The sequence below is a fragment of the Camelus bactrianus genome, chromosome 11 (genome assembly GCF_048773025.1).
Source record: "Camelus bactrianus isolate YW-2024 breed Bactrian camel chromosome 11, ASM4877302v1, whole genome shotgun sequence".
NCBI classification, from domain to species: Eukaryota; Metazoa; Chordata; class Mammalia; order Artiodactyla; family Camelidae; genus Camelus; species Camelus bactrianus.
The window spans coordinates 52,474,692-52,501,671 of NC_133549.1; the positions used below are offsets into that span (position 1 = coordinate 52,474,692).

A 26,980-nucleotide genomic window follows, 5' to 3' on the forward strand; every position below is an offset into this window, starting at 1 on the left:
GTTTAAAAAAAAAAAACAAAACTTGGAAACTACTAGACCTTAGGGTCTCATTTAATTTAATTGGCCCTGGTTTTATGGAAATCAGTACATTTGCAACATTCCTCTATGGAAGGACTTTCTTTTTTTTTTTTTTTTTTTTTTTGGGGGGGGGTTGGGGAAACAGCAATTACTGGCTGAAATAGGTCATATTTCTCAGCAGCAACTTCTAAGAATTATACCAAAGCCTGATTCTGAAGATAGCCCCAAGCTGACCCAAATCTTTACTATTCTAGAGCAGACAACCAAATGAAAAATTACTCAGAGATCCTTACAGTCTGCTGTAACATGAGGAGCTAAAGTGACAACAGTACCACTGAGCAGAGTGAAAGATGGTCATCTTCCAGTTTCTGGGAAAACAACTTCTGCCCCATTGGCTTCTACCCCACCTGACAGACATCTCCAAAAAGATTGGGAAAGAAATAAAACAAAAGAAAAAAGATTAACAGATGTTTGTGCATGTAAAATATTAAACAAAATAGAAATATTTAGGTTAAATATTTGTTCACTTTCTATAAGGACTCAATAATGAGATGGCATTTTAGGGAAGCTTGTGACAGTTCAGTCTCAGGAAGTATTAAACTAAAAATAACATAGAGCACTCTATCATTTTATTTAGTAATTCCAGGTACACAAGGTAAGCATCTTTTCTTACAGAACAATAGCACTCTCAATTAAGTGTGATACAGGTCTTCCACTTCTGGGAAACTTCATGGTGTTCTCCTGGAAAGCATTCTAGCTTTTAACACTAATGAGGAGAATTAGGTCATAGAGCAAGTGATGATGGATCCGGGATTTTACACCTGGACTACAGAATATATCCTATTAATGTCTTTTCCTGTATCTTCCCCTACTATTTCACTCCTTTCCCCCCATCTTCTAAAATTAGCTTGAGCTAAAATAAGAGAAGCAACTAATCAGAGCAGGTTGAGGGAATAGAATCAGAAATTCTCCCTAGTCTCGATGGCCTCCATCTATTCTCAGCATTATGCATCCTGAAATTTCATAATTTACTCTTGACCATCCATGTTGCTGCAAGTGAAAGGAAGAACTCTGTGTGTGTTTTCCTGCACTTCATCTAAGAAATAGATTGCATAACTTCATAAAAGGTCAGAATAATCTCTTTTGAGGTGCAACTGGCAATGTCTACTTCCTCTCCCATCAACTGCCAGATATCCCGCGTACCACCTTGGCTAGAAGCAAGGGGTGACTTCCGTCAATTAGAAAACATCTCAGGCTTCTAGACAGATGGGACCCAAGTACATCAGAAGGGACTAGTGCCTGGGGAACCCATTCATTATGTTTTCTTCTTTACATATTAAGCATTCAGACCTATCAGAGATAAACTGTTGGCACAAACAGCTTTCTCAATACCCACAGACTGAGCAGCTTTTTAATTCCTCAGTTTAAATCTTATTTTGATTTTCTTTTAGGTGTATTGTGTTTCCTTCATGTGGGCTCTCTGCTACTTTTGATTTTGACTTTTATAGTAGTAAAATTGTAATGTGCCGTTTCCTACAAAGGCTTTCTCATTTACTATCCTGTGATAGTTTAGATGTGTGTGGATGCGTGTGTGTGTGTGTGTGTGTGTATGTTACTGTTTTATCTTTGTTGTGGTCTTTCATTTTAGGTGATAACACGACAGGATATTTGCATACCCCTTTTCCTTGATATCTTCCTATCTTTTACATATGTGAATATACTCAGATTCTTTTGAAGTTGACCCAAAAACAAGTTTAAATCATGTTGATGGCTTCTATTCTAGGGCTGAAATGCTGAATATTCCTTGCTGTAGCAAAGGATCTGATCTAGTTTATAAAAGCTTGTCCTTTTCCATATGTCCTATACTGCAAGGGCACATTTGTAGTAAACCAAACCAAATTTTCTAAATGTAGAATTCTTTTACAAAATTATATTCTTGCTTTAATTGCTTGTTTTTGCATTTGCTTTTTAGATTAAAAAATGAAAAATTAAGAATAGTCCAGAGAATCAGTTTTGAAACTACATACGAGAATTATATATTCTTGCCTAGTGGATATTCCTGTGGTGAATTATGAAATTGATGATTGAGTAGATACAGAGTTTATGTATATATCATGCCACATGTATATAGCACAAAATTTGAATATAGTAGGAACTTAATGAATTGATGATGGAAATCAGTATACCAATGTACTCAGATGTGGAAAATCCAGTCTGGTCAATTAGTAATTTAATGAATTCCTTTTATATTCCAGGTCTCTGCTAGGTGCTTTCATTATTATTAAGTATAAATGAAACAAATATTTATCAAATACTTATTACATATAAGACATGTGCCAGGCACTTTCTATGCACTAAGTTATTTACTCCTCACAAAAATCGTATAAGGTAGTTTTATTTTTGTGCCCAATTTACAGATGGGAAAACTGATGCTTTAAAAGTGATTAAGCACTCATCCTAGGTTAAATAGTTTGCAGGTGGCAGAGTCGGGATTTGAATGCAGGGTCATGGGATACTCAAGTAGTAAAGTTCGTAACTACAAAATACCTCTTCAGATCCAAATGTATGCAAAATATAACCCTACCTTTCTTAAGCCTATTCTGTTGAGAAAGAAAAAACTAATACAGGAAGGAACTGCTTTAGAAATTAAGGTTTTGGACATCAAATATAATAGACAGTATTGCATGACAGAATAAATGGATAATAGGATCCTTGGAAGATACAGTGAGACAAAAAGTCATTCTCTGATGCAGAAAAAATGAGGAGAAGAGCAAGAGGCTACAGCTCAAGTGTTATGGGTTCCCTTTCAACATTCATCCAAGATGATGCTGAGAATATCATGGTGAATGAAATAGTCTCAGAGCTCATGTTCCCGTGGGAGAGATCTGTGTGTTCGTCACCTTGTGCTGTTGGTGGTGAGCGGGCTCTGTGGGCAATAACCACCCCATGGCCTATGGCTTCCCAAAACATGGGAAGAGAAGATAGCACAGCCCAGGGAACCAGAGAGACAGGGCCAGTGTTGGCAGAGAGTGGCTGTTGGCACGTGGAGAACAGATGACGGTTCAGCTGTGACTGGGCAAAGCAGAGACTCCAGCCACAGGGACCCGAGAGGTCAGTACTTGAAGCAGGTGTCCTCCTCCATCTTCCATGCACGATTGGACCAATGCATTAAGCAACAGTGGGCAATGGGTTTCTCAGAATGAAACCACTAGGGAATCCACATCTATTATGCAGTCTGTCCACTTTGCATTCGATTTGGCTGTTTTACGTGGTTTTCTGTTAAAGTTCTCAGTAAAACATGGGGTAAAGATTCTTGTTTTATACGTATGCTTGCTGTATAATTTAAATTTTCTTCAAAGTCCTAGAAAATAATTGGATGTGAAGGCTGGGGGTGGAAAGCAGTGGAAAATAAGCATAGAGAAACACTAAAATGACCATATCCCCTTAAAACACATGTGTGCACACACACACACACAAAAGAATGGCACTCCACACAGATGTGCTGCAGGAGTGATTGCTGTGGTCTGAAATAGTCGGATGAATTTTACAGATGTGTCTTAAGGTCGCCTTCAGAGGATGAGTAGGGTTTCTACAGAAATGGAGGAGCTGAGCTGTCCAGCTGGGAGAACAGCATCAACAAATATCCAAGGAGGTTAATAATTTACCACAAATAAGAATATAAGAATAATTGTTATCAGGCAGAATAAAGGGTTATGATGATGTGGTGACTAAACTGGGATGACTCAGGCAGTTGGAAATATGAGGCTGAAGGGCACAGAAAATTTAGGGCGATGGATAGAGCTCTCTCACTGTGCAGCATCAGGAGTTGAAGCCCTAGCAGTAAATTATCTCATGTGCAGTCAACAAAACAGATTCAAGTTTATGAAGCTTGAAGCCTTATGCAATTTGAAATATCCTGCTTAAGGAAAAGAATACAGAATTACAAATGCAAACTTGCTAGAGTCCTTCACAGGCCTTGGAAGGAGCCAGTTAAGTGAGAGACTCTGAATCCTAAGCTTTATTAATTTTTGGAATATCTACCTTTGGCTAGAATCGTGCTGACCAATAGACAGATGATGTGAGCTGCATACATAATTTTAATTTTTTTATCATGCACATTAAAAAAGGTCAAATAAACTTGAGAAATTTTTATGATCTATTTTATTTAATCCAACATATTAAACTATTATTTCAACATATGATCAGTATAAAAATATTTATGATATATATTTTTGCATACCAAGATCTTTGAATCCTGGTGAGTATTTTATACAGACACTATATATCAGTGAGGACTAGCCACATTTCAAGTGTCCAATAGCCTCATGTGTCTAGTAGTTACTGTATTACAAAGAGCACACGAGTAGAGCCTTGCTATTCAATGTGTGATCTGTGGGTCACCATCATCATCAGCGTCACCTGAGAGCTTGTTAGACTGTAGCATCTCAGACCTCACTCCAGACCTACCGGATCAGAATATGCGTTTTCAGTAAGCTCCCCCAGATGATTCCTGTTACATTAAGGTTTGAAATGTACTGCTCTGGAGAACTAAAAATAAAGTCTCTGAAAAACAGTTGCAGAAGGAAGAAACATAGACATTCTTAAAGAAGTCCCAAAGGGGAAATGTTAGAAAAATAAGTATTGGAGAAGATTTCTGTGATCAAGAGGATAGCAGTGACAAATGACACAGCAAAGCTGAAGAGGAGGGCTACAATTGAGAACCATCATTGTCAGAATCGGAACTGAGCAGTAACACCTATCATTGTCACCTAACACCATCACTGCCACCTCCATCATCATCATTGTCATCATTCTCTGTAGCCCAATGGTAAACTGAGCAATTTCAGGAGAGAGGTGAAAAACAAAACAAAACAGAACAAAGCCCTTGAATGTGGAAGCATTAATGATGGGTTATAAAGGGAGTTTAGATTAACTTTGAACATTGAAAAAATTGGGAGTTCAGGATTTGCAGATACTAATTACTGTATATAAAATAGATAAACAACAAGTATAGCACAGGGAACTATATTCAATATCTTGTATTAACCTATAATGAAAAAGAATACAGAAAGGAATGTATGTATGACTGAAATATTATGCTGTACACCAGAAATTGACACAAAAATTATAAACTGACTATACTTCAATTAAAAAAAAATTAAAAACAGTGAAAAGACACCACAGACAGAAAGATTATCTTGGTGTATTCAAAAAATTGAACATTATCCAAGCAGTAGTTGCAGGAATTCTTCAGGCTAATTTTGAAACACTTAAGCTGAATGTCCCCCCCAGCCTTATTCTATCCTTCATACCCCAGTATGAATAATGGCAACTCTGATCACACAACTTCAGAATACATTTGGAACAATTCTGAAACTTTATTACTGAAAATTTTTGTAATATAGATTCACAGCTAGAAATAAAAAATGACCGTTCTTAAACTGTTTAATTGAACACCTTTCTGCCTGTAGCCTGGGAGTGATGCATGCTATGGCTGACAGTGGCGGGAAAGAGAGGCATGCCATTTTTGCAGTGCTTCATAACTTTTGTGATTGTGCAGTGCTTGTTTAATTATAAGAACATCTCTCATTGCTGTTGCAAATGTTATTTACCTTTACTGTTGATATAGTCCTCTATTTTTATTTGAATTCAGGATAACATAAATGTTTTTAATTGGTGTATCAGTGACATATTAGGATTCTAAATGAGCTCCTTTCACTCTGTGAGCAGAGATGTTGTTGTTGTTGTCAGGATGGATTTTCCAAAAAGTGTTTGGTTGATTTAGCAAACTGAGTGCTTCCATGTATAACAAAAAGCCCAAATATATGAGCCCATGTGTTCAACTTTATATTTCCATAATCAGGTCCGTGTCTGGAACATAATTGGCACTCAATAAATAACACAAAGATGGATGATGGCAAGATGGATGGATGGATAGCAATGCAACAGTTAATTCCTCTACATACAATTGATCCAAAAAACATTGCTTTCAGTATGATTCATTATCTTGATTAAATTAGCAGTTATTTCAGTGAAATGCCTGTTTGTATACTTAAAAGTTGAAGTTAGGGGTAGTTTACAGCTCAGTGGTAGAGTGTGTGCTTAGCATACATGAATGAGGTCCTGGGTTCAATCTCCAGTACCTCCATTAAACAAACAAACAAACCAACCCAGTTACCAACCCCCCTCCAAAAAAGTTGATGTTGACCTTTTAATATTGGTTGATTGTGTTTGTGTAGATAAGAGTATAAAAAGACAAGAACTGGTCATTATGAATTATATGAAAATGATCTTCCATGTCTTTATCCTTTTATCAAGAACAATAAAAATTTAAAAAATAACCTTTAAACAAGTTCATACTATATTCCTTTTCTTCTTTGTGAACAGTGAACACACATGCAGAAGATCATGTGCTAAATGATCTGCCACACAAATGTGGTACAAGATTCAATCTTATGGTGGTTTACGATGCTAGTCATTAAACATATGTGGAATGTATTCTGTGTGCCAGTTACTGTGCTAGACCTTGGGGAAAAATAGTTGGAAACTACTGTTTCTTAACTCACTTTATTTGTATACAAGTACTAAATGGTCAGATTATAAAAAGTGTAATCAGTGAATGAGCAAAAAGCAGGCAAATAGAGAAAGCCATAAACTCTTACTGGGTGATCAAGGAAAACTTCAGAAATAGGAATGTTTTCATTGAGCCTAGACAAATGGAAGGTGGGCATAAGGAAAGAGAATTTAAGACAAAGTGAATAGCAAATTCAAAAGTAGATACAAGATTCTTTGGGGGTTAGTGTGTAATTTCCAGAGGCAGTAAGTATGGAATCTGCTGGGTGGCGTGTGGGGAACAGTAAGTTGGGTCTGGCTTGTGAAAGACTTTGTAGGCTCTGCTAGAAGGCTTGGTTTTTAATCTAGGGAACACAGGCAACTATCAAATGTGTCTGAAGTGGCAGAATGGTATGGTTAGATTTGGTTTTTAGGTGATGGATGTTAGCAAGGTTGAACTATTGGCAGCAGGAGAGGCGTGCAGCGATGAAAAGTGAATCAGAAGATCAGGAAGAATCAGACAGTACAGACATTTCCAGCTTGGGAAATAGCACAGATGTTGTGGCTGTGTCAGGAAACACTGAAGGAACCCACCAAACGCCATTTTACATTTCTACACATTTCCCTTTCTACATATTTCACGTAAGACTTTCATCTCAGAGCTTACTCCCCTCCCTACCTTTACAATGAAGATGGTAGTTTTAGAGAAAAAAGAAAATACATTCCTCCTATTCAGCTTCAGATACACCCTAAAGCTGTTTAGAAAAAGATTTTGATATGCTTCTCCCTCTCTAAGTAAAACACTGATCTAAACTGTAGAAATGTTAGAGAAGACTGTTAGATCTCTAATAACTTACCGTTTGCTCTACATTTAAAAGAAAGTTTGAAAATATATTCAGTTGAACATTAATTCTTTGCGTTGGTCCTTTGTTTTTCTTTAGTCTTACCTCCCTAAAATTTGTGTGAATTTAAATACAGGGAAATATTATTATTAATCTTTTTTGGGATGAATCTTTAGTGGGTTCATTTTGCTGGCACATAATTTGTATTTTCTTTGTTCTTTAAGTGAAGTGAATTATGGAATTATAGCAGAATAATTTCAGGATTACTAAGAATTCATGTCATTCAATTTGACAAAATATACCATTTGACAAGATATCATCAATACTGTAGAAAACCTGAAACAATAACATCGTTTAGGAGAAGTTAATCATTTTTCCTTTCTGTAGTATGGCTCATCAATTCATGAATTAATTTGTAGAGCTAAAATTTCAAAATAGAAATATTTCTCTGGAAAAGTAGTATTTGTGTTCCTTCAGAGGAATCTTAGTCCTTAAGTTACTGTCCTAACATTGACGTTTGATGGCTTGCTACCCAGGTGAAGTACTCAGTAGTTTAAGAAAATGATTAGCCTTTTAGAAATAAATACTCTTTCAGCACTCCTGGGTCTGTGAACATATGGAAACTTGGGGAGAGTTGTGTGCCTTGGAGAAGGCACAGATGCTCTGTCCCCTTCCCACATACCTTGCCTTATGCATCTCTTCCATCTGGATGCTCATCTGTACCCTTTATTATATCTTTTAATAAACCTGTAAATGTTAAAAAAAAAAAAAAAGAAGGAGAAGGAGAAGAAGAAAGGAAAGAAGGAAGGGAGGGAGAGGTAGGGAGGAAGATAGTCTTGTTGTTCAGCTATTCCATCATCAACTACTGAGCTGAAAGCATTTTATGGCTAGTCTATTGAACTGCTAGTCCAACCCTGGGAGTTCTGTGTTATCATTCCCATTTTACAGATCTAGAAACTGAGAGTCAATGTGATACCCTCTTCGAAAACAGGTTTGATCCAAAAAGTTTTCAAAACTGGATCTTGGTTTAAAAATGGGACGAGCATTAGAGCCAAGCAGACTGACTTAAATCCTAACTGTGTATGTACTTAAACTTTCTGAACATCAGTTCTCTGACTTAAAATGAAGAAAATAATGCCTATTTAAAGGCATAATTGAAAGGGTTAAGTAAACTATTATCTTCTTTTGCAGCGATATGAGCAGACATCTGATAAGACAAGGGCTGAATAGCGATTCTTTTGTTTTATAAGAGTATGCCACCACTGTCTTCTGACCTGTAGGCTTTCAAAAGCTGCCCATAGTTGAGATCAGAAGACTGTTGTGTTGCAGATCTCGCAATGTGTGAGATCGTGCCCACAAATGTTCTATTATGCAAACCAGTTGCCACTTCCGAATGTCAATCTTCCCCTTTTCATCGTTAGCGGAAAAAAGAAAATCTCATTAAAATCACATTTGTAACAACTTGAATCACTATTTGGGCGCAATTAATTTGTATCATGTGAAGATATAGATGAATTGAGCAACTAGAAATCTAAATGACAAGAAAATCTAAAGCAAGTATATGAATAAAGTTAATTTTTAACAGATAAAAATTGAAGTAACAAGCTATTTTATTTGCAGCATGAAATTGTTTGATCACTTGGCAATGAAGTTATTTTCCACTGCCTTACCCAATATAATTAATATTCAAAATTTTAAAGATCTACATTATGCTGAATTGCCATTTTACTGATCATATCCAATCATATTTTCTTGCCTGATCATCCAGATCCTTATTTAAAGGCCATATGATCAATAAACCATTTCCAGCCATACAGGAAACTTTATTTAAGGCACACATATTGTGTTTATTTTTTTTCTCTTTTATAAGCCAAGATTCTCTCTGTACCTAAGTGTACATTTTTAGTCAAAATTTGTATGACTACATTATGAAGAGAAATGAGATTAGCAAATTGATTTTGTGATTCTTGGAACATGTCATTTCAATGGTTTTTTTTCTTTCTTCCTTTCTTCTCTTCGCTTTCTCTGTTTCTTCATCCCTCCTGTCTTTCCTTTCTTAAAAAAAAAAAGTATACATACACACACACACACACACACACACAGACACACAGTGTTTCAATGTCTGCTCTGTAAAGACATTGCATTAACTTCTAAAGTTTAAGATACTGTCCTTAACCTCAAGGAATTTCTATTTTGGTAGAAGAGAAAAAAAAATTATCAACTGATTGATAGACAAATAGCGGTAGAGAGAGCTAGAGCTACGTATGAGTGTGTATGTAATACAAGGCACAGCAATGTTCTGAGCGACTGTGATTATTACAGCAAATTTTATTTTTAAAAATAAAAGCAAATAACCTTTAAGTGAGGTTCGATGATCAATAACTTTAGAAGACAGAAAAATAAATGAAAATTAAGGAACTAGCGAGTGAACTTCTTTTGTTTTTATATATAATAGTAGGATTTTGTTCTGTGTGGAAGAAGTATGATGACATCCATTTCTTGTGTCCTGTCCCTCAAGCCCTAGCTCCTCTTTATTCTGGCAGTGTTGTCAGGGCACCATCTCTGTGGCTTAGATGTAGGTATCAATAGAAATCAGATCTATCTTTGACCTCTTCTACCACAAGCTCAGCCCATTAAGTGACCACTTGATAGCTTTTGACACATAGAAAGGATACAAGAAAACTTACTTAAAGAATAGATGACGCTGGCTGGGAATTAAATTGAGATGACTCCTTTTTAAGATCCTCTGTTGGTTTGAAGAGCAACAGTGATTGAATTCTTACGACACAAGTTTGATGTAAATGAGTTGCTTTTCCCTGTTCCATTATGCTCAACTTACTCAATAGCTGTTTTATGGACAGATCACCTTTTATTTTTCCTCAAAGAAGCACTGCAGTGGAATAATGTACTATAAATGGTACCTGCCCTAGAAGTAAAATATCTGCTAGTTCACTGCTTTGCTGGGACAATATTTCACATCATAAATCCACCCACATAATAGAAGCGGTTGTTGCTTAGTTATTTCATCAGGCACAGAGTTTATGGTTCCTTGGCTGGCTCTTTAAAAGCTATTGTTAAGTGCATTTCAGTAGAGCTTGTGAAAACGCCTTTCTAAAGGAAAATAATATCAGCAAAAATAATACGTAATAACTAAATGCTGCAAAGTATAATTAATTATATACCGATGTGCTGTTAAAAGCGATATGTCAATAATATTTACAATATACCTATTGATGCATTCTATTTTCTAAGAATGAAAAAAAGCCAATTGTTTTGCTGCAGGATGCAAAACACACTTTCCTTGTAAATGCCTATGAAAATATTTCAAATATATTATCTACTGTATGGTTTCTTTTTAAAAAATGACACCAAAGGAGAATAACATGAAAACACTACTTTTAAGATATGTACAGTCTTTATTCTGTTATTTAGAATTGAGAATGCTTTATTCACGCTAACTTGGAATTTTTAACTTGGGTGTTGTTAATAGCATAAAATGATGGTGACTCCGGATTGTATGGCTGATCTTGACACTGGCAAAATTCTTCACTGAGGAAAAAAAAGAAATAGAGGGTAGCATTTCAACATTAAACAAACCATGTTTTTGGAGCTCAGATTTTCTTTTATTTTTTAAGGGTTCCAGGACCATAAACACTTTTACTGAGCATCTTAGCAGTCCCTCTGATTATTGATCTAGAAATATGATCTGAATATTGATCATCTGGGCTTTCTGTCCATGTGTAATTTGTATTTCCGGGCTTCTCAAATTTATTAAGATCTACTTGTCTTTCCTGTGTATCTCCAATGTACTACTTTCTGTTTACCAAATCTTTCAGACTCCAGGCTCTGGCCTCATCTGTCTTTTCCTAAGCACCGACTATTTTGAGCTCAATATTGTATTCACAGTGCAGAGGTCCTGTTGATTTCCCCAAGATGAAAACATTACTGAGTTATGTGCAGAGACCTGAAGACAAAATCTGGCCCTAAAGTTGCTTGAGATTATTCATGGGGAGAATTTTCCAGCTCTCTTTTTGTTCCTGCCTAGAGCCATTGAACACCTCTTAAATCACTGACAGGAAATTTAGGTCAACACATTGCCTGGGGTCATTTAAATTTCAAATCTGCTGCCATTTTCCTGCTTGTAGCTATTGAGAGAAAAGCGCATTTCGCCTAGAGTGAGTGAGCTGGAGCCGAGAATCTGGCACAGGAAACTTCAACTCAGAGTCAAACTTATTTATGCTCTGCTGAAGGAAGTATGTCAGGAAAGTTAATGAGTTAAGTTGGCATTCTGTCTTTTGACTCAGGGCTGAATTGGGAACTACATACAATGATAAGGATGAGTCTCTGCTAAATTTTGTACCACTTTTTAAAGTTTAGAACTTAGGTATACATATATATATTTTGTAGACAGAGAAGGGATTATTCTGACTCCATACAAATGATCTGTGAGCAAGACGAAGATTCCATGATTTATTAAAACAAGTCAAGTGGCAGGAGCAGAATGCCCAGTGTTTCCAGGTCTCCCTGGCCAGCACAGAGCACAGAACACAAATATGGTCCCCAGATTCAACCAAAAGTTATGACTGGATGGATTCCACTCTGTGCATGTTGACCATCGACCTTGCAGTTAATTCCACCATAGCTGACCCTGAAGATAGAAAAAAAAGATACAGTTATATTTACTTCTTAAGATACGCTGATTTATAGCAACAAGTACACCTGGTACCCAGATTTGGGTTTCTCAGTACTATTCTCCAATAAAAGAAACCAGGGCTCATTGGAGAAATGGTTGATTCAGTGCCACTTCAGAGAAAATACAAGATGAGCCTGAAATCTCCCCTCCCGCCAGAAAGTAAGGAAATGCTTTAAAATTGGCAGTGATGATATGAAAAAACATAGACACCAGCTTGAAGGAACTGCCAACGACCAAATCTTGGACAATCTTAGTGATAAAATAAATAATGATAATAATGAGTTATAACCCCTAGCATCAAGTGAATACCAATGTGTTCATATTGATACAAATAAAAAACTGAAAAAACAATAAGTAGGACAAACGGAACAGCTCTTTCTTACAATAGAATTCCAGTTAATAAATGTAAAAGGAATAATGGAAGTAAAAACAATTAATATTTGGCAAACCATGGTAATTGTTGCTGATAAGAATCAGCAATAGATACTGCAATTACTGGGCAAAATTATGTTTAAAAAGATACTTGTATAGTACCAAAACTATTTCTGCACCACAAGATACTTATTACTTAGTAACTTTATAATAGAAAAACTTGGTAGCTACCACCTTAACTGCATGATCAGAATAACATCACCAGTGGACCAGTGGTGAGACTTACTGACATAATCCTGATGTGACGCACTGAGAAAGGCATACCATTACTTCTATGATATTCTTGCCCCAAATGCATAGTATCAACCAAATGAAGAGAAAACAGACAACATTGAGAGAGTCCACAAAATTCTCTTTAAAATGTCGCAGCCATGAAAGTCAAAGAAAAGAAAGATAAAAGTCATGAAAGACGGTCTAAGACTGAAAGAGATCAAAATTTGACAACCAGTGTAATGTGGGACCCAGGAATGAGTCCTAGAACAGAAATAGGACAGTAGTGGGACAAATGAAAACATTTTATGAGGTCTGTGAATTAGGTAGTAGTGTTTATCAACATTAATTTCCTTTTTAAAATAACTTTAATACGGTTATGCAAGATAACATTTGGGGAACCTGGGCAAAGGGTATATGGGAAACTTGCATCATACTTTCGCTACTTTTTTTGTAAGTATAAAATTATTTCAAAAAGTTAGAAGTATATATTCTGGGCTATTTGTAAGGAAAAGAGTGTTCAAGATTAAATTCCTTAACCTTTTAGGCCTCCTTTTTTTTTTTTTAACTGCAGAACAGAGATAATAACAGAGATAATGCCTACCTTATACTGGTGTAATGAGGGTTAGACATGATAAAGTATGCAAAGGACGCAGCCAGTACTCAGTTCCTGAGGAAACCATTGGGGTCATCATTTTTGTAAGTGCTGTGGGTCATTACAAATCTATCCATAACTAAAATTTTTTTTTGTCTTATACAAGAAATTATGAGCTTTAGAGTAACTTCAAAAAGATTTACCTCTCTCTTCAATTGATCCTTACCTATTAGTATGTACCTTAATTCAGAATGTTCTAAGATCTATTAGTTGTAGTATCTGTTTTATATTTATCTTGTTTTGTTCCAAAAATAATTGAAGGTAGCTTCAGTAGGAAGTGCTTAATATACATCATGTCATTTATCCGCAAAATTATATTACATTTATTGGGATGTATCATTTTCATGGTTTCCCTGAAAAAATGTATTTACTTAATCAGAACTATCTACAAATAATGCACTATCTCAATTTTTTAAAATAAAATTTGAATTGTGTTCTATATACTCTTTTTTTCATTGAAATTAAAAACCTAAATAATATTTCATCATATGGATTTAACACAAATTTTAGGAGGAAATAGTTTATTACAGTTAATTAGCACCACTGGTGGGCACTCTGAATTTGCTAACTAATGACAGCATCTAATATGCCTATTTTTAACTTACCAGTTTGGAAACTCAATTCATTGATCCGGGGGTATAAACTTATTTTCCAAATATATGTTTCTATTTTTCAGTTAATTTTTGTTATTTATTTTTCATTAAATTGTGGTCAGAAAATATAGTTGATATCAAACCAAGTCTCGGTTTGCTGCCTAAAATTTGTCCGTTTTCATGAATGTTGCATGTATGCTTTAAAAGAATAAGTGTTCTCTAATTTCTGAGCAGTGTTCTCTCTATGGCTATTCAGGTTTACTAATCATGTTATTTAAATTTATATATCCTTGTAAATATTTTTTTTGATCTACCAATTTTTGAGACAGGAATAATTTTTAAAATACATTATTTAGAAGTAGGTCTGCATGTAATTCTTTTGATTTCTGCTTTATATTTCTTAAATCTTTACTATTTGAAATGAACCAGTTTAGGGTGGCTATATCTTATTTGTTAATTGTTCCTTTTATCATTATGAAGTGACTATTCATCTCTTGTTTTTTGTTTTCAAGCCCATATTTTGATATTGACAAGTCTATGTATTTGATTATTATTTGCTTGACATATATTTTACCTTATATATTTTCAACCATAATGTATCTTGGAGCTGTATGTCCCTTGAAATAACATAGAGTATGTTATTAAATTCAGTATGACAGTCTGTCTTCTAAGTGGCATATTTGATCCATTTATTTTTACTGTGGTGACCAATGTATTTAGAAGTATTTCTACAGCATTATTTTCAATTTTATATTGGCCCTGCTTTTTCTCTAGTTATGTTCATTTCATTTTTATTGTTTACATTCCATTATTTCTCTCAACTGTTTTGTCCCTTATACTCTATTCCTGTTTTTAATTAATTAACATTAAAAATGTAATGTGCATTGAAAAAATCAACAAAAATTCAGCAATCAGTATTTCTGCCATACTCCTGAATAATACTGAAGAGTTTAAACTCTGATCACCTCCTTCAACATTTTGTTCTATCTTATTTTTTGCCTCCCAAGTTAGTGCTATTTTTGTTATTCTACACAATCAGTGTTTGTTTAGATTTCCTACATATGTACCTGCTTATTTGTTCACCATCCTATCTTGCATCTCAGAGACTTTTAAACGGGATAATTTACCTTCTTCCTGAAGCATATTTTTGGAAGTTGAATCAGCGGGAGTCTGCTCATGCTAACGTGCACTTTATAATCTACAAATATGTTTATTTTGCTTTTATTCTTAAGTGAAGAAGTCAGCCACACAGTTTTAAGTCAATAGCCAGTTTCATTTAGCACGTGAAGGATGACACTGTCATCTGGCTTCTATAGTTACTGCTAGGTGGCAGTCTAATCGCAGTCCTTTGGTAGATGGTTGTATTAGTTTCACAGGGCTGCCGTAACAAGTTAGCACAAATTGTGGTGGCTTAAAATAACAGAAATATATTCTCTCACAGTTCTGGAAGCTGGAAGTCCAAGGTCAAGGTGTTGTCAGGGCCATGCCTTCTCTGAAGTCTCTAGGAGAGGATCTGTTCCATGCCTCTCTCCTAGTTTCTGGTGGTTGCCAGCAATCCTTGGCATTCCTTGACTTGTAAACTCGTCACTCCAATCTTTGCCTCCATATTCACATGGCCATCTACCATTTGTGTGTTTCCGTATCCGTCTCTTCTCCTTGTTTGTAAGGATATCAGTAAAATTAAATTTAGAGCCTACCCGACTCTAGTCTGATATAATCTTAATTCATTATACCTGCAAAGGTCTTATTTCCAAAAAAAGCTCACATTCTGAGATTCCAGGAAGGACATGAATATTTGGGGTTGAGGAGGTGATATTTAACCCAGTATATTGTTGTAATTTTTCCTTATGGCTGTTTTAAAACTCTGTTCTTCTTGGATTCTCTGTGGTTTCACTATGATATATTTTCTTATGTGCAGATTTCCTTATATTGATCCCATCTGAAAAATGTGTGTTACCCCTGACTCACCAATTCTGGAACTTCTTAGCCTGTAGCAGTTGGAGGAACTTCTTTCTTCAGTCTCTCAGAACTCTCTTCCTGGAATACCAACTTAATGTATTTCAGACCTTCTCACTCTAATCTTTCATGTCTCCTAAGTTCTCTCTCATATTCTCATACTCTCTCTTTTTAAATCATCCATTCACTTTAAAATTGTAATTATTGTACTTATTAGTTTTAGAATTTCTTCTTGATATGTCTTCAGATTTCTCTGGCCATTTTTTTATATTTCTTTTTTTTTTTTCACCAGGTTTTAAGTTATTTATTCTATTTCTATAAGCCTTAAAAACATTGTTATTTTATAATCCATGTCCAATAGCTGAAGTCCTTGGTATCTGATTATGTTATTTGATTTTCTGACTCTCCTTCATGAGAGATCACATTTGGTTGAACTTAATCTGTGAAATCACAATTGACCTGGATTTCACATGCCTTTCTGAAGAGAGAGGCTATGTCTGTGTAGCCCATGCCACCGCTAACCTGAGATATCTTGCCTCGAGGTTCCCTGCATCACACAGGTAGTAAACATTAAAACAACTGACCGCTTAGAGGACAGTGCTTAGTTGTAGATTCTTAAGGAAGTTTTTCTCTTCTTACTTTATTCCATATCCTGAATCAGTACCTAATCAGTCAGTTACTGATTCTTACCAGTCATTACTTCACAGGCTGGTGGATTTTTCTACCTCACTTTTACACTGAGGTGTAACCTTAGTAGGTGCAAGATGTGTGCAACTTCCACCTGGCACAGACCCAAGACTTTGTCTTTCATCACCATGGTGCCATTAAAACCCAAGACTTGTATTGGTTCTTGTATTACAGAGAACCCCTAGAGCAATCCAAGACTGTCTCATGTTTACCACTCTAATTTCATCCGTTCCTTTGCTTAATAAATGTGTATAAAGAGCTTGCCAGATGCCAGGCCCTAAAAAAAGAGTCTGTACTCCACTTATATCACATCTTGTTGGCATTATCCTTGCTGACATTTTTTCGAATACCAACAAATTAAAAATTAAATATGAAAGGTAGTGAAACATGCAATGAAGGAAATTAAAGCAGAATGATGAAGATAAAAATAATAATACTCTATAGTCAGAAAAGGCCAGTATCATAAGATGACCTTTGGTCATCAATCAGTGAAAATGAGGGAGTTCTGAGGTGGATACAAGAGCAAATTTCTGAGTTGGGAGCTGTTTAAAGAGCAAAGAGGAAGTTGGTTGGAGATAAAGTCAGAAAGACGGGCTTAGTGGCAGAGGTACTGAGGAGTTTCAAGAAGGGGAAGATCATGAAGGATGACTATTATTAAGTCTTTAAGATTTAACACTGAATGATATCAGAAGCTACTGGTGTGTTTAAATCTAAGGAATAATGTGATAATGACTTAGATTTCTGTTTTTGACCTCTTTTGATTTCTTTTCTCGTCTTGTGATCTCACTCTGTTTTTGAAGGTTTTTTAAAGTTTATGCATGTGTGGATGTAGTGTTTTCCAGTATATATGTTCCACTAGAAATAGAAATCCAAAAAGGAATTAAATAATGTCATTTGCAGCAACATGGATAGACCTAGAAATGATCGTACTAAGTGAAGTAAGTCAGACAAAGTAAGACAAGTATCATATGATAATCACTTATATGTCGACTCTAAAAAAGAAATGATACAAATGAACTTATTTATAAAACAGAAAGAGACTTACAGACATAGAAAATAAACTTATGGTCATGGTCACCTAAAGGGAAAGGGTTGGGGAGAGGGATAAATTTGGGATTTGGGATTAACAGATACACAGTACTATATATAAAATAGATAAACAACAAGGACCTACTGTATAGCACAGGGAACTGTATTCAATTTCTTGCAATAACATATAATGGAAAGAATCTGAAAAAGAATATATATATATATATATATTAGTTATATATACATAACTAAATCACTATGCCGAACACCAGAAACTAATAGAACATTGTAAATCAACTATATTTCAATAAAAAAATAAATAGAAATCCACGTGTATTTATCCAATTACAAATCACTTTTGTCTGTGTTATCATGATCAAAATTAGAAAATACATGTTTTTTAGCATTTGAAGACTACTGATTTATTTTAATATGTTTTTGGCCAGAAGCAACTATTTGTAACATCCCTGTGGTATGCCAGTAGAACATAGAGAGACATACATTGGGTAATACCAGGAGATTGTTTTCTTTTTCTGTTTAGTTCAATTTGTAATGTCATTCGTTCTCTTAATTAAATAATGCAATGCTAGAATTTAAATAGCCTCTCTTAAAAGTGAGCTGGAAGTTTTTGATAGATCTTTGGCAACCGATCGAAGGTCCATCAGGATGTGTAAGTCATATATCTACCTCTTTTAACTTTGAAGATTTGGTGATACCGTCTGAGAAATTTGGCAGTCTCTACTACCTTTAAATCCACTGCCTGGTGAATGACAAGCAGTCTTTTGAATAAAGAATGAGTTTGCTTCTCAACAATGCTAAGCAGTGTAATCTTCTTGAAGACATTTTAAAAGATGATGAGGATCTAAGTGTATGTTCAAATTTAACTAAATGTGTTACTACCAGTGTAAATAATTAAATTGAAGTGACAGTGTGGCTGAGCCAGTTACATTCAGCAGAGCTAAAATATACTTAACCTGGTTGGGGAAGAGTAATTCTCTCAAAACTGGCTCCTCTACTTGCAGGCTGGCAAATTTCTTTTTCATATTGAGCCTAAGATAACATCCTAATGTTTAAATGGTAATATGTGAATATAAAAAGTGGTGAGGAGGTCTTAAAGTTGAAGAAACAGGGTATTTAATCCGAAGTTGGCTTTAAGTTCGTTTCAGGTTTTGTGTGAGCAAAGCAAATGTTTCTTTAAGTGTGTAAAAATGAACAGACTAGTATATTTCTACTTTATGAGAGGAAGACAGAATCGTTTTCAGTGGGGAAAAATTTTTTACAAGAAATTCCTCAGGTCGCTTTATAGCTGTAACCCTTCAGGCATAGTTGGTACATCAGTCTTACTGTGAGATAGCATGTGAATCATAGTACTGCCCCAGAAATCATCAAAACCATTGAAAAGGTCACTGTTCTATTAAGTCCACTGTGTTCTAAGTTATCTGGGAGATAACCAAAACACACTTAAGCTGGTACACTACGATACGTGTACCAGCACAGCAGAAATGGGTAAAACATGAGTTATGAAACCATGTCTTGCTGACCTTTTTTCTGCAAATAACAAATAAAATGAAGTAAAATTGCAATTTTGCTCAGGTCAAGATATAATCCATCAAGGGAAAAATTCAAACACTGTCACGTCCAAAATATAAGGAAAAGTTATCTTTCTGTGTAGTTGAGATCCTGGGCTGTCCCTCTGTGTACCACAGCCTCCAGGATCCACAGCATTATAATGACTTCCTCAGAAGTATACATAAAGTTGAGATCAAAGGATAACCAGCTTGCCAAACCCTATTTACCAAACCCTAGTCAAAGGTTTTCTGGTCCCTTACTCTATTGCTTTTAGCTCTCACCTTCTGTTTCCTCTATGGAGATATTTTAAGTTTGCTAATTTGGATTGTTGAAAGATAAACTGAGGCATATTAAAATTTTTTTAAAGTTTACTTGAGCAAAAATTGATTTGAATAGGGCAGCATCTCATCTAACAGACAGAAAGGAGCTCCAAGGAGCTATATAAAGTGAAAAATGTTTATAGGCATAAGGGAGCAGGATGTGGAAGTTATATGAGAAAGAACAAAGCAGGTTGGTTATTGCAAGGTTACTCTCCTTTAGGGGGATGGCGGGAGCCCAGGCAGATTTCTGATTGGCTGGCTTAAGATTCCGTTTCCAGGCAAGCTGAAACTCTCATTAGGTCTTAGTTTGGGGACATTGCTTAACATAAATGAATCCATTTTGGGCCTGTTGTCTTGTTTTTAACAGGACACGTTTAAAATGTTTGAAGTTGTTTTTCCTGGTGACCCCTTTACTGGTCCCAAAAATGTTGAGGTTCTATAGTTCTTTAACCAGTTTTCCAGAGAAATCCATTTCCTTCTGATAACTGTACAAGGCAGTAAATAGCAGTTACCTTCTTTGTCTCCTCTGAAGTCTTTCCAGTCAATCCTTGTTTGGCTCCAATCATTTCAACATCACTTCATCATTTCTGAAAGTATCATGGATCTTATGAAAGAATGTGGGACTAGATGGTCATTAAGGCTCTCTTGGTCTAATAGAGTAGTAACTAGGCACACATGGCTCTTTGAATTTATATTCAAGTTAATCAAAATTGTGTTAAAGTAAAAATTTATTTCCTCAGCTGCACTACCACGTTTTGAGTACTCTGTAGCCCAGTGGCTAGTAACCACCATAATCACCACAGAGGAATATTTCCATCATTTCAGAAAGTGCGGTTGGAAAGCACTGGTTCAGAGCATTGTAAAGCCTCATTGAAGCCACTACATGTTACTCAAATTTTCAAAGAGTTACCAAATGAACTGAAAGAAAAAAAGAAATTATTTCAACTCAACATTTTCCCCTAACCGTTCACCTGAGCAGAGAATGGTCAAAAAGCAGGCAGGAGAAACAAAGGAAGTGAGGAAACTATGAATGGGACTCTTGCATCCTGAAGAGGGGTCAACCGCCATTTCTCTTTATAAAGGTATTATCTGCTAAAGCAGAAATTTGCAAAATTTAGATTTTTTAAGTACCATTTTTTTTTTTCTGCTTAACACTGTTGTGCTGTTTTCTTCATGGTCACAAATGAGCCAGAAACCGCTGGAGAAATGTATGTGACAACACTTATTTTAAAGTAATAGCAGGTAGCAGGTATCTCAATCTTAAGTTGTCTATTTTCTTCTCCTTATCTCCTGGCTTTGATTTAAGGCTAACGTAATTAAATGATCATCCTGAAATAGATGAGTTTCAAAGCAATTTTTAAGTTTTTATTAAAATGTAACATGTTAGAACCAAACACATCCTGTGTACAGCTCAAACGTCACCAGGTGAACACACCTGTGTAACTCCCGTAATTTTAAACCCTCAAAGCTCCCTGTGTGCCCTCTCCCAATAATTCTCTCTTCCTTTTTTCTCAGAAGTAGCCACTATCCTGACTTCTTATTCCACGATTACTTTGTCCTATTTTTGGAATGGATCACACATTACGAGATTTTTATCCCCGGCTTCTTTGGCTTGGTATCTTATTCCTGGCATGTGTATTGTTGCAGGTGGTTGTATATCTCTCATTTCTGTTGCCATCTAGTATTCCACTGAATGAATATACCACCACGTAGCCACTCGGATGTTGATAGATATCTGGGTTGCTGTATTGTTCAGAACATTCTTGTACATTTATTTTATTTGATGCACATTTGCCAGTATTTCTGTTGGTTTAAATCTTCAATGCATTTTTTTATTTCAAAATACATCTATCAAAATTCATCAAATTGTACATCTGAAATATGTGCAGTTTACTGTACAGGGACCATACCACAATAAACTGTTAAAAAAATGTTTAAAAATAAAATGGAAGGGCTGTGGGACAGACGTTATAATTTTGCTGCCCCTTCTTTACAAATGCGGTGGGTAAAGCTTTTGGAGTTTTTTGGTTTTATTTTTTTAGAGCTGTGTAGTGCGTTTTTAGGAACATCTGGTTTGTTCGGGGACAAGTCTGCCACAACAGAAATGTGAGAATTCTGCACCTTGATAAACACTTTCACCAGTGACTCTGAGGAAGCAACAGCATAGCATACATGGCAGTACCTGTACTTCTCTCTGCTTCCAGCAGTCCACACCCTGGCTTTATTAGACCCAGTTGCCATAGTGTCCAAAGATAATGCCAGTCACTGGGGTAGAACTCAGGATCTCATCATTTATTTGTGCTCAAAGAGGCAGTAGCTTTTAGGGACAGCCTAGAAAAATGACCTCAATATCTGTGTGTATGTTTAGTGCATCTTTAATAAAGCCCTGGGTTGCCAAATGGAAGGAGAGGAAATTGGGCAGAACCATAGGTGAGAAAGGGACATAGAAGATCCCATATTTCTGTTTCACGGGTCAACCTCTCTGATAAGATGTATTTATTTATTTATTTATTTTCAACTCTGGAAGCATAGGGTCTGGACATCTGTTATGTTTTCCCCTATGAGATGAGTAAAGGAGGAAGAAGAGAGGATTAAAGATCAGGGAGAGGTCTTTTGTTCTCGCTGTTGGCACAGGTAGCCAGAACAGTTGGATGAGACATTAATTAGAAAATGAAGAGCTGAGTGGATTCAGGGAGAAAGAGGTCTTGCTTTCTCAGCGTGATCTCAAAGCTGAGCTTAAAAACAGTCATTAACAAATATAAAGGGCAACACCTTCACAAGCTAACTTGACGTTCTGAGCCTCCTGGCTAAGCAATTAAAAAGGGAGGGGTAGGGAGGGTCTGGGAAGGCTTCTGACCAAGACAATGTAGTTTATATGCAAATATTACCTTCTATCTGAGGGAAGAGAATACATTTGGGACAGTCAGGTATTTCTAAGGTCCAAGCGTGGCTGGGATTGGGATTTTGAAAATAATAAACTAGATAAAAATAAAAATTCTTAGCGCATACCACCACCCATCACCACCACCCTACATCTACTTGAATCTGAATCTCTGGGGGTGGGGATGCTTTTTCAGAAACATCCAGGAAATTTTGATATGCAGTCAGGTGCGAGCATCCCGGCTCCAAATAGAGCCTGATTGTGCATGCTTGTCTTTGCTCCAAGTGATAAGGGGTTCGTTATTTAGATCTCATTGTTTTATAGGAAGAGGTGACGTTGCATAAGCAAAGAGGTTCCTGGTTTTCACCTATTTCACACTCACCAGTAAAGAGGCTGTGCCCTAGATAAATGTCCTGTTCGAAGGCAGCTGGTTCAAGCTGCAGTCGCAAGATCCCTGGAGCTTCAAAAAAGACTGACACTGGTGTGTCTGGTGGGGGCAAGTCTGACCCAGTGTTTTACACAAGCAGCATCAGGGGCTTCAGGATGAGTATCATTCATTGCCGTGGGATATAATGCACTCAGATTTTGTGGGGACTACTGTGTTGAATTTTTTTTTAACTTTTTTTTTTTTTTTTCATGGAGGTTCTGGGGATTGAACCCAGGACCTTGTGAATGCTAAGCATGCTCTGTACCACTGAGCTCTTCCTACCTGCCCATGGTGAATTCCTAAACTAAATATTCTCCTAATTCTTCGGTATGATTTTTTATGATGCACTCATTTGCCAACATTGATGAATATTAGTAAATATTTATTGAGCACATGATACCATGCCAGATATTCTCTAGATATTGGAAATACAGTGGTAGAGATAAGGTTTATGACATTTAGATCTTATTCGTCCCTCACTTTCAGCTATTGCTTTTTGTTACTGCAAGTGTCTGTCTTCTCTTATAGCGGTACATCCACTATATTAAGCGGTACATCCACTATATTATATACATCCACTTAATATAACCTATATTAAGACAACAACTATATTTTACACACAGTTCCAAACCAGTAGTCTCTGCAAAAGGACCTGCTCTACAAGCATAGTGCCCAGGAAGCAACCTGTTCATTTTCTCTTTATTTTTTCGTGTCTTTTTCTTAATGGCTTTTGGCTGAGTTCTTGATGGCTAGCGTTGCTTAATGTCTCACTCATAAAAACAAAGCCACTTTTTTAGAAAGCTCATCAACATCTTGCAGATTACTCTGAGCATGGAATTATTTTCTGCCTGGATTCCTTTGATTTTTTTTTTTCATAATTGATCTCTTTAAGAGAGATCTTTCTCAAATGTCAGTCTGAATTTTTCATTTTCCTCCCTAAAGTCCTTGAGTTTCCCCCTATATCTTTCAGCACAAATATCAAACTCTAGCTTATCTCTTCAGGCACTGGGAATCTGAACCCTGCCTTATCTCCTGCTACTCCCTTACATTCCCCTCCTCACCAAAAAAAACCCTGTATAGTTCTCTGATGGCTCAGGGCTAGTTCACTGCAGCAAGTCCTCTGCCCAGAATGGCTCCTCGCTAACTCTTCTCCATCTTCAAAACTCTGCTCTGTTGTAGGAAAACATCCCTGATTGCTTATGCATTCAGATTCTTCTAAGTGTGCTGCTTTAGTACGACAGTGCTGTAGTATCCTGTACTGCATTCTAATTTGGGGGCTCTCTCCTCTGGACTGTCTGACCTCCTTCAGGGCAAAGCACATGCCTAGACTACCTGGGATGAAGTAGACCCTGAAGAAATGTAGAATCAGTGGGCGCAGGGTCCTTCTGTGTTGTGTTGATCCTTACTGCCTGACCACAGTAAGCATCAGATAAATACTCACTGAAAGAATAAATGACTACAATGAGCCAAGTACACTTTTATTTCTTGTCCTCTGAATGCTACATATTGTGTGAGAATCTGTTACAAATGAGGCGGTGTATATATTGATCTAAATATATGGGCACCAATTGTGGGCTAGCAGTTTTAATGATGCTGGTAATACTGCAGATTGATGGAAAATGCCAGTCAGTTGCTTCATCTGTGATTTTGAACCATTACCCAAAACGATATCTGAACATGAAATAACTTACATCGTCTATATTTGCGCTACCCAATATGCTAGCTGTTAGCCACATATGACAACTAATCAGTTGTCTAATCAAATTAAATTTGAATAATTTTAAAATTTAGTTTCTCGGTCTCATTAAACACAGCTTACATTTTCATAGCCACATGTAGGTAGTGGCTACCATACTGGAAGCACAGATGTAAAATATTAGATTGAAGTTAATGATATAGAAACAAGTTCACAAACTGGAAATTTGTCCACTTTGCTTTTTATAAGTAAAGTTTTTAAAAATGCAGTAGTCATAAGTAAATACTCTTTGAAACATAATGAATACTTTGACATAAATTTGCTTATTGAAACCAAAGATATTTGCTAAATTAATGCCAAATGAATGAATGAAGATACTCATTAGGAGTTCCTAAACAAAAGTCACATTCCACTACAGAAAGATCTGTAACTTTGGATTTCAAGGTAATTCAGTATTGTGGTAGTTTCGAAGTTATGGTAAAATAAACATATTTACAGGATTTATATATGTCAACACTATTTAAGCTAGTTTTATTTTGTAAAAGCTTTTTCTAATACATGTAATTCTGTAGGATCATTTTCTAAAGTCAGCCTAGATATGTGTAAAACACCAAATGCTAAATGAGGATGAATTAAATCATAATATTTTGGTGCATTTATTCTGAAAGGTTTAAATGATACTGTATCATAGTGTATACCATCTTTGAAAGCATGCAGAAAGGGCTGAGTTTTACATGAATACTTCATTCATTAAACAAACGCTTAAGATACATGTACTCTCTACAAGTAGTACAAATATTTTCTCAAACGTTTTCATTGTGTTATTAAAGTTTGCTTTAGATAAAGAGAAACACATTTTCTAAAATCTGTCCTCTATTGAGCTGGATAAAACTATAGGAAATAGAAATATATAAGCCATAAAAGCTCACACTAGATAAAAACTCTGAAACTGTTTTTACTGGTTTGTCTAAAACAAGATTTCAGGAACTTGAAACCTCTTGGGTCAGAGTTGGCTGTTAGAGGGTATTTCAACATAAGATTGCCTTCACCATTGTAAAGTTTGTATTAGGTTTCTTCTTGTACAAAATGCAGCTTTACTACATAAGGAAATACAAGGGAAGTGGTACAGAGAGAGGTGATATTTTTCTTTCTCTGCTCTGATCTTACAGTCTTCTCATTCAAAATACAGAGCAGAACACTCTAGTTGAAAATGCCTCCTCCTCTGGCAATAGACATTTCTTGGGGGTCTTTCTTTTCTCTGCTGAAGTGGAGGTCCTTATAGCTGAGCAAATTCCTCCCATGCTCTAGTCCTCTGTTAATTTTTTTTCAGGGTGTATAGAGCAGTAAACAGATGGCTCATGTTTTCATGCTGTTCTTATGGCTTCTGGGTCCCCAGTTTTATTTTTTAGGGATAATACCAATATCAATATTTAGCAAATCAAAAGTAGGCATGGTGCAAAGTGCACTATCAAACAACCCTCCCGCCCACGCTAGGACATAGTTATCTCAGGGTACAAAAGCGAGAAATCAAAATGGGACACACAGGTCACTAGAGCCAGGATTTGAACACAGGGAGGGACCTTGCTCTTTATTACAGCACCGCATTGCCTCCCTGGAAAGGTACCCTCAGTTCCCTTCAGCGTCAACTAATGTCTTCACTTTGTAGGAGAGGACAAAGTTTTCCTCAGCCCTCACAGGGTCCCTGGCCTTGTCTGAAAATTAAACTGACAAAGATGTAACAGGAGAAGGGCATAACCAATTTTATTTAATATACGTTTTATGTGATGCCTTCATAAGGAAATGAAGACCCAAAGAAACGGACCTGAGTGTTTTCCTGCTAGGTTTGATGAAGAGGTGACTGTCCTGGAGAAATATGACCAGTCAGAAGAGCATGAATTCTTCTAAGCATCCTTTTGTCTTCAGGGATAAGGGTGTCCCTTTCCTCAGGGTGTAGGGAGGCAGCTCTCACAGGAGAGTTTTATGACCTGTTTCTGGGGAGAAGGGAAGAGGGAAGGTCAGAGTCACCTTCCTGCTTCTACCATTTTTTCAAACTCTTGCTGCTTAAAAAGCTCAGTATGCCAAGGTGTTGTATTTTTGGGTAGTGTGTCCTGAATCCCACCAAGAAGTATAAGCCATGATAATTAGTACCTACATTTTCCAAGAAGGTATAAGAATATAACTGAAAACTGTCACTTCTATCACTGCAACTTGACCCCTCCTATTTCGGGTCATTTCTTAAATCACAAAAGAACTGACTTTTTTCCTGTTTTAGAGGCTGTCATCTGATGATCTTTTAACTAAGATAGAAATGCTGAAATTATAAAACATTTTATTTTATTTATAGTAAATAGTTTACAGGGAACAGACAATTATCCCAAGAAGTTATACAAATAGCTAAGAAGCACAAGAAAAGTTGCTGA

General features: G+C 36.1%; 1 protein-coding gene across 3 annotated transcripts in view; it reads left to right on the plus strand.

Annotated features, from left to right (window-relative positions):
* Nucleotides 1-26,980, plus strand: part of PRKG1 (protein kinase cGMP-dependent 1) — a 1,107,715-nt gene that overhangs the window by 596,929 nt on the left and 483,806 nt on the right. The gene's annotated exons all lie outside the window — the stretch shown is intronic.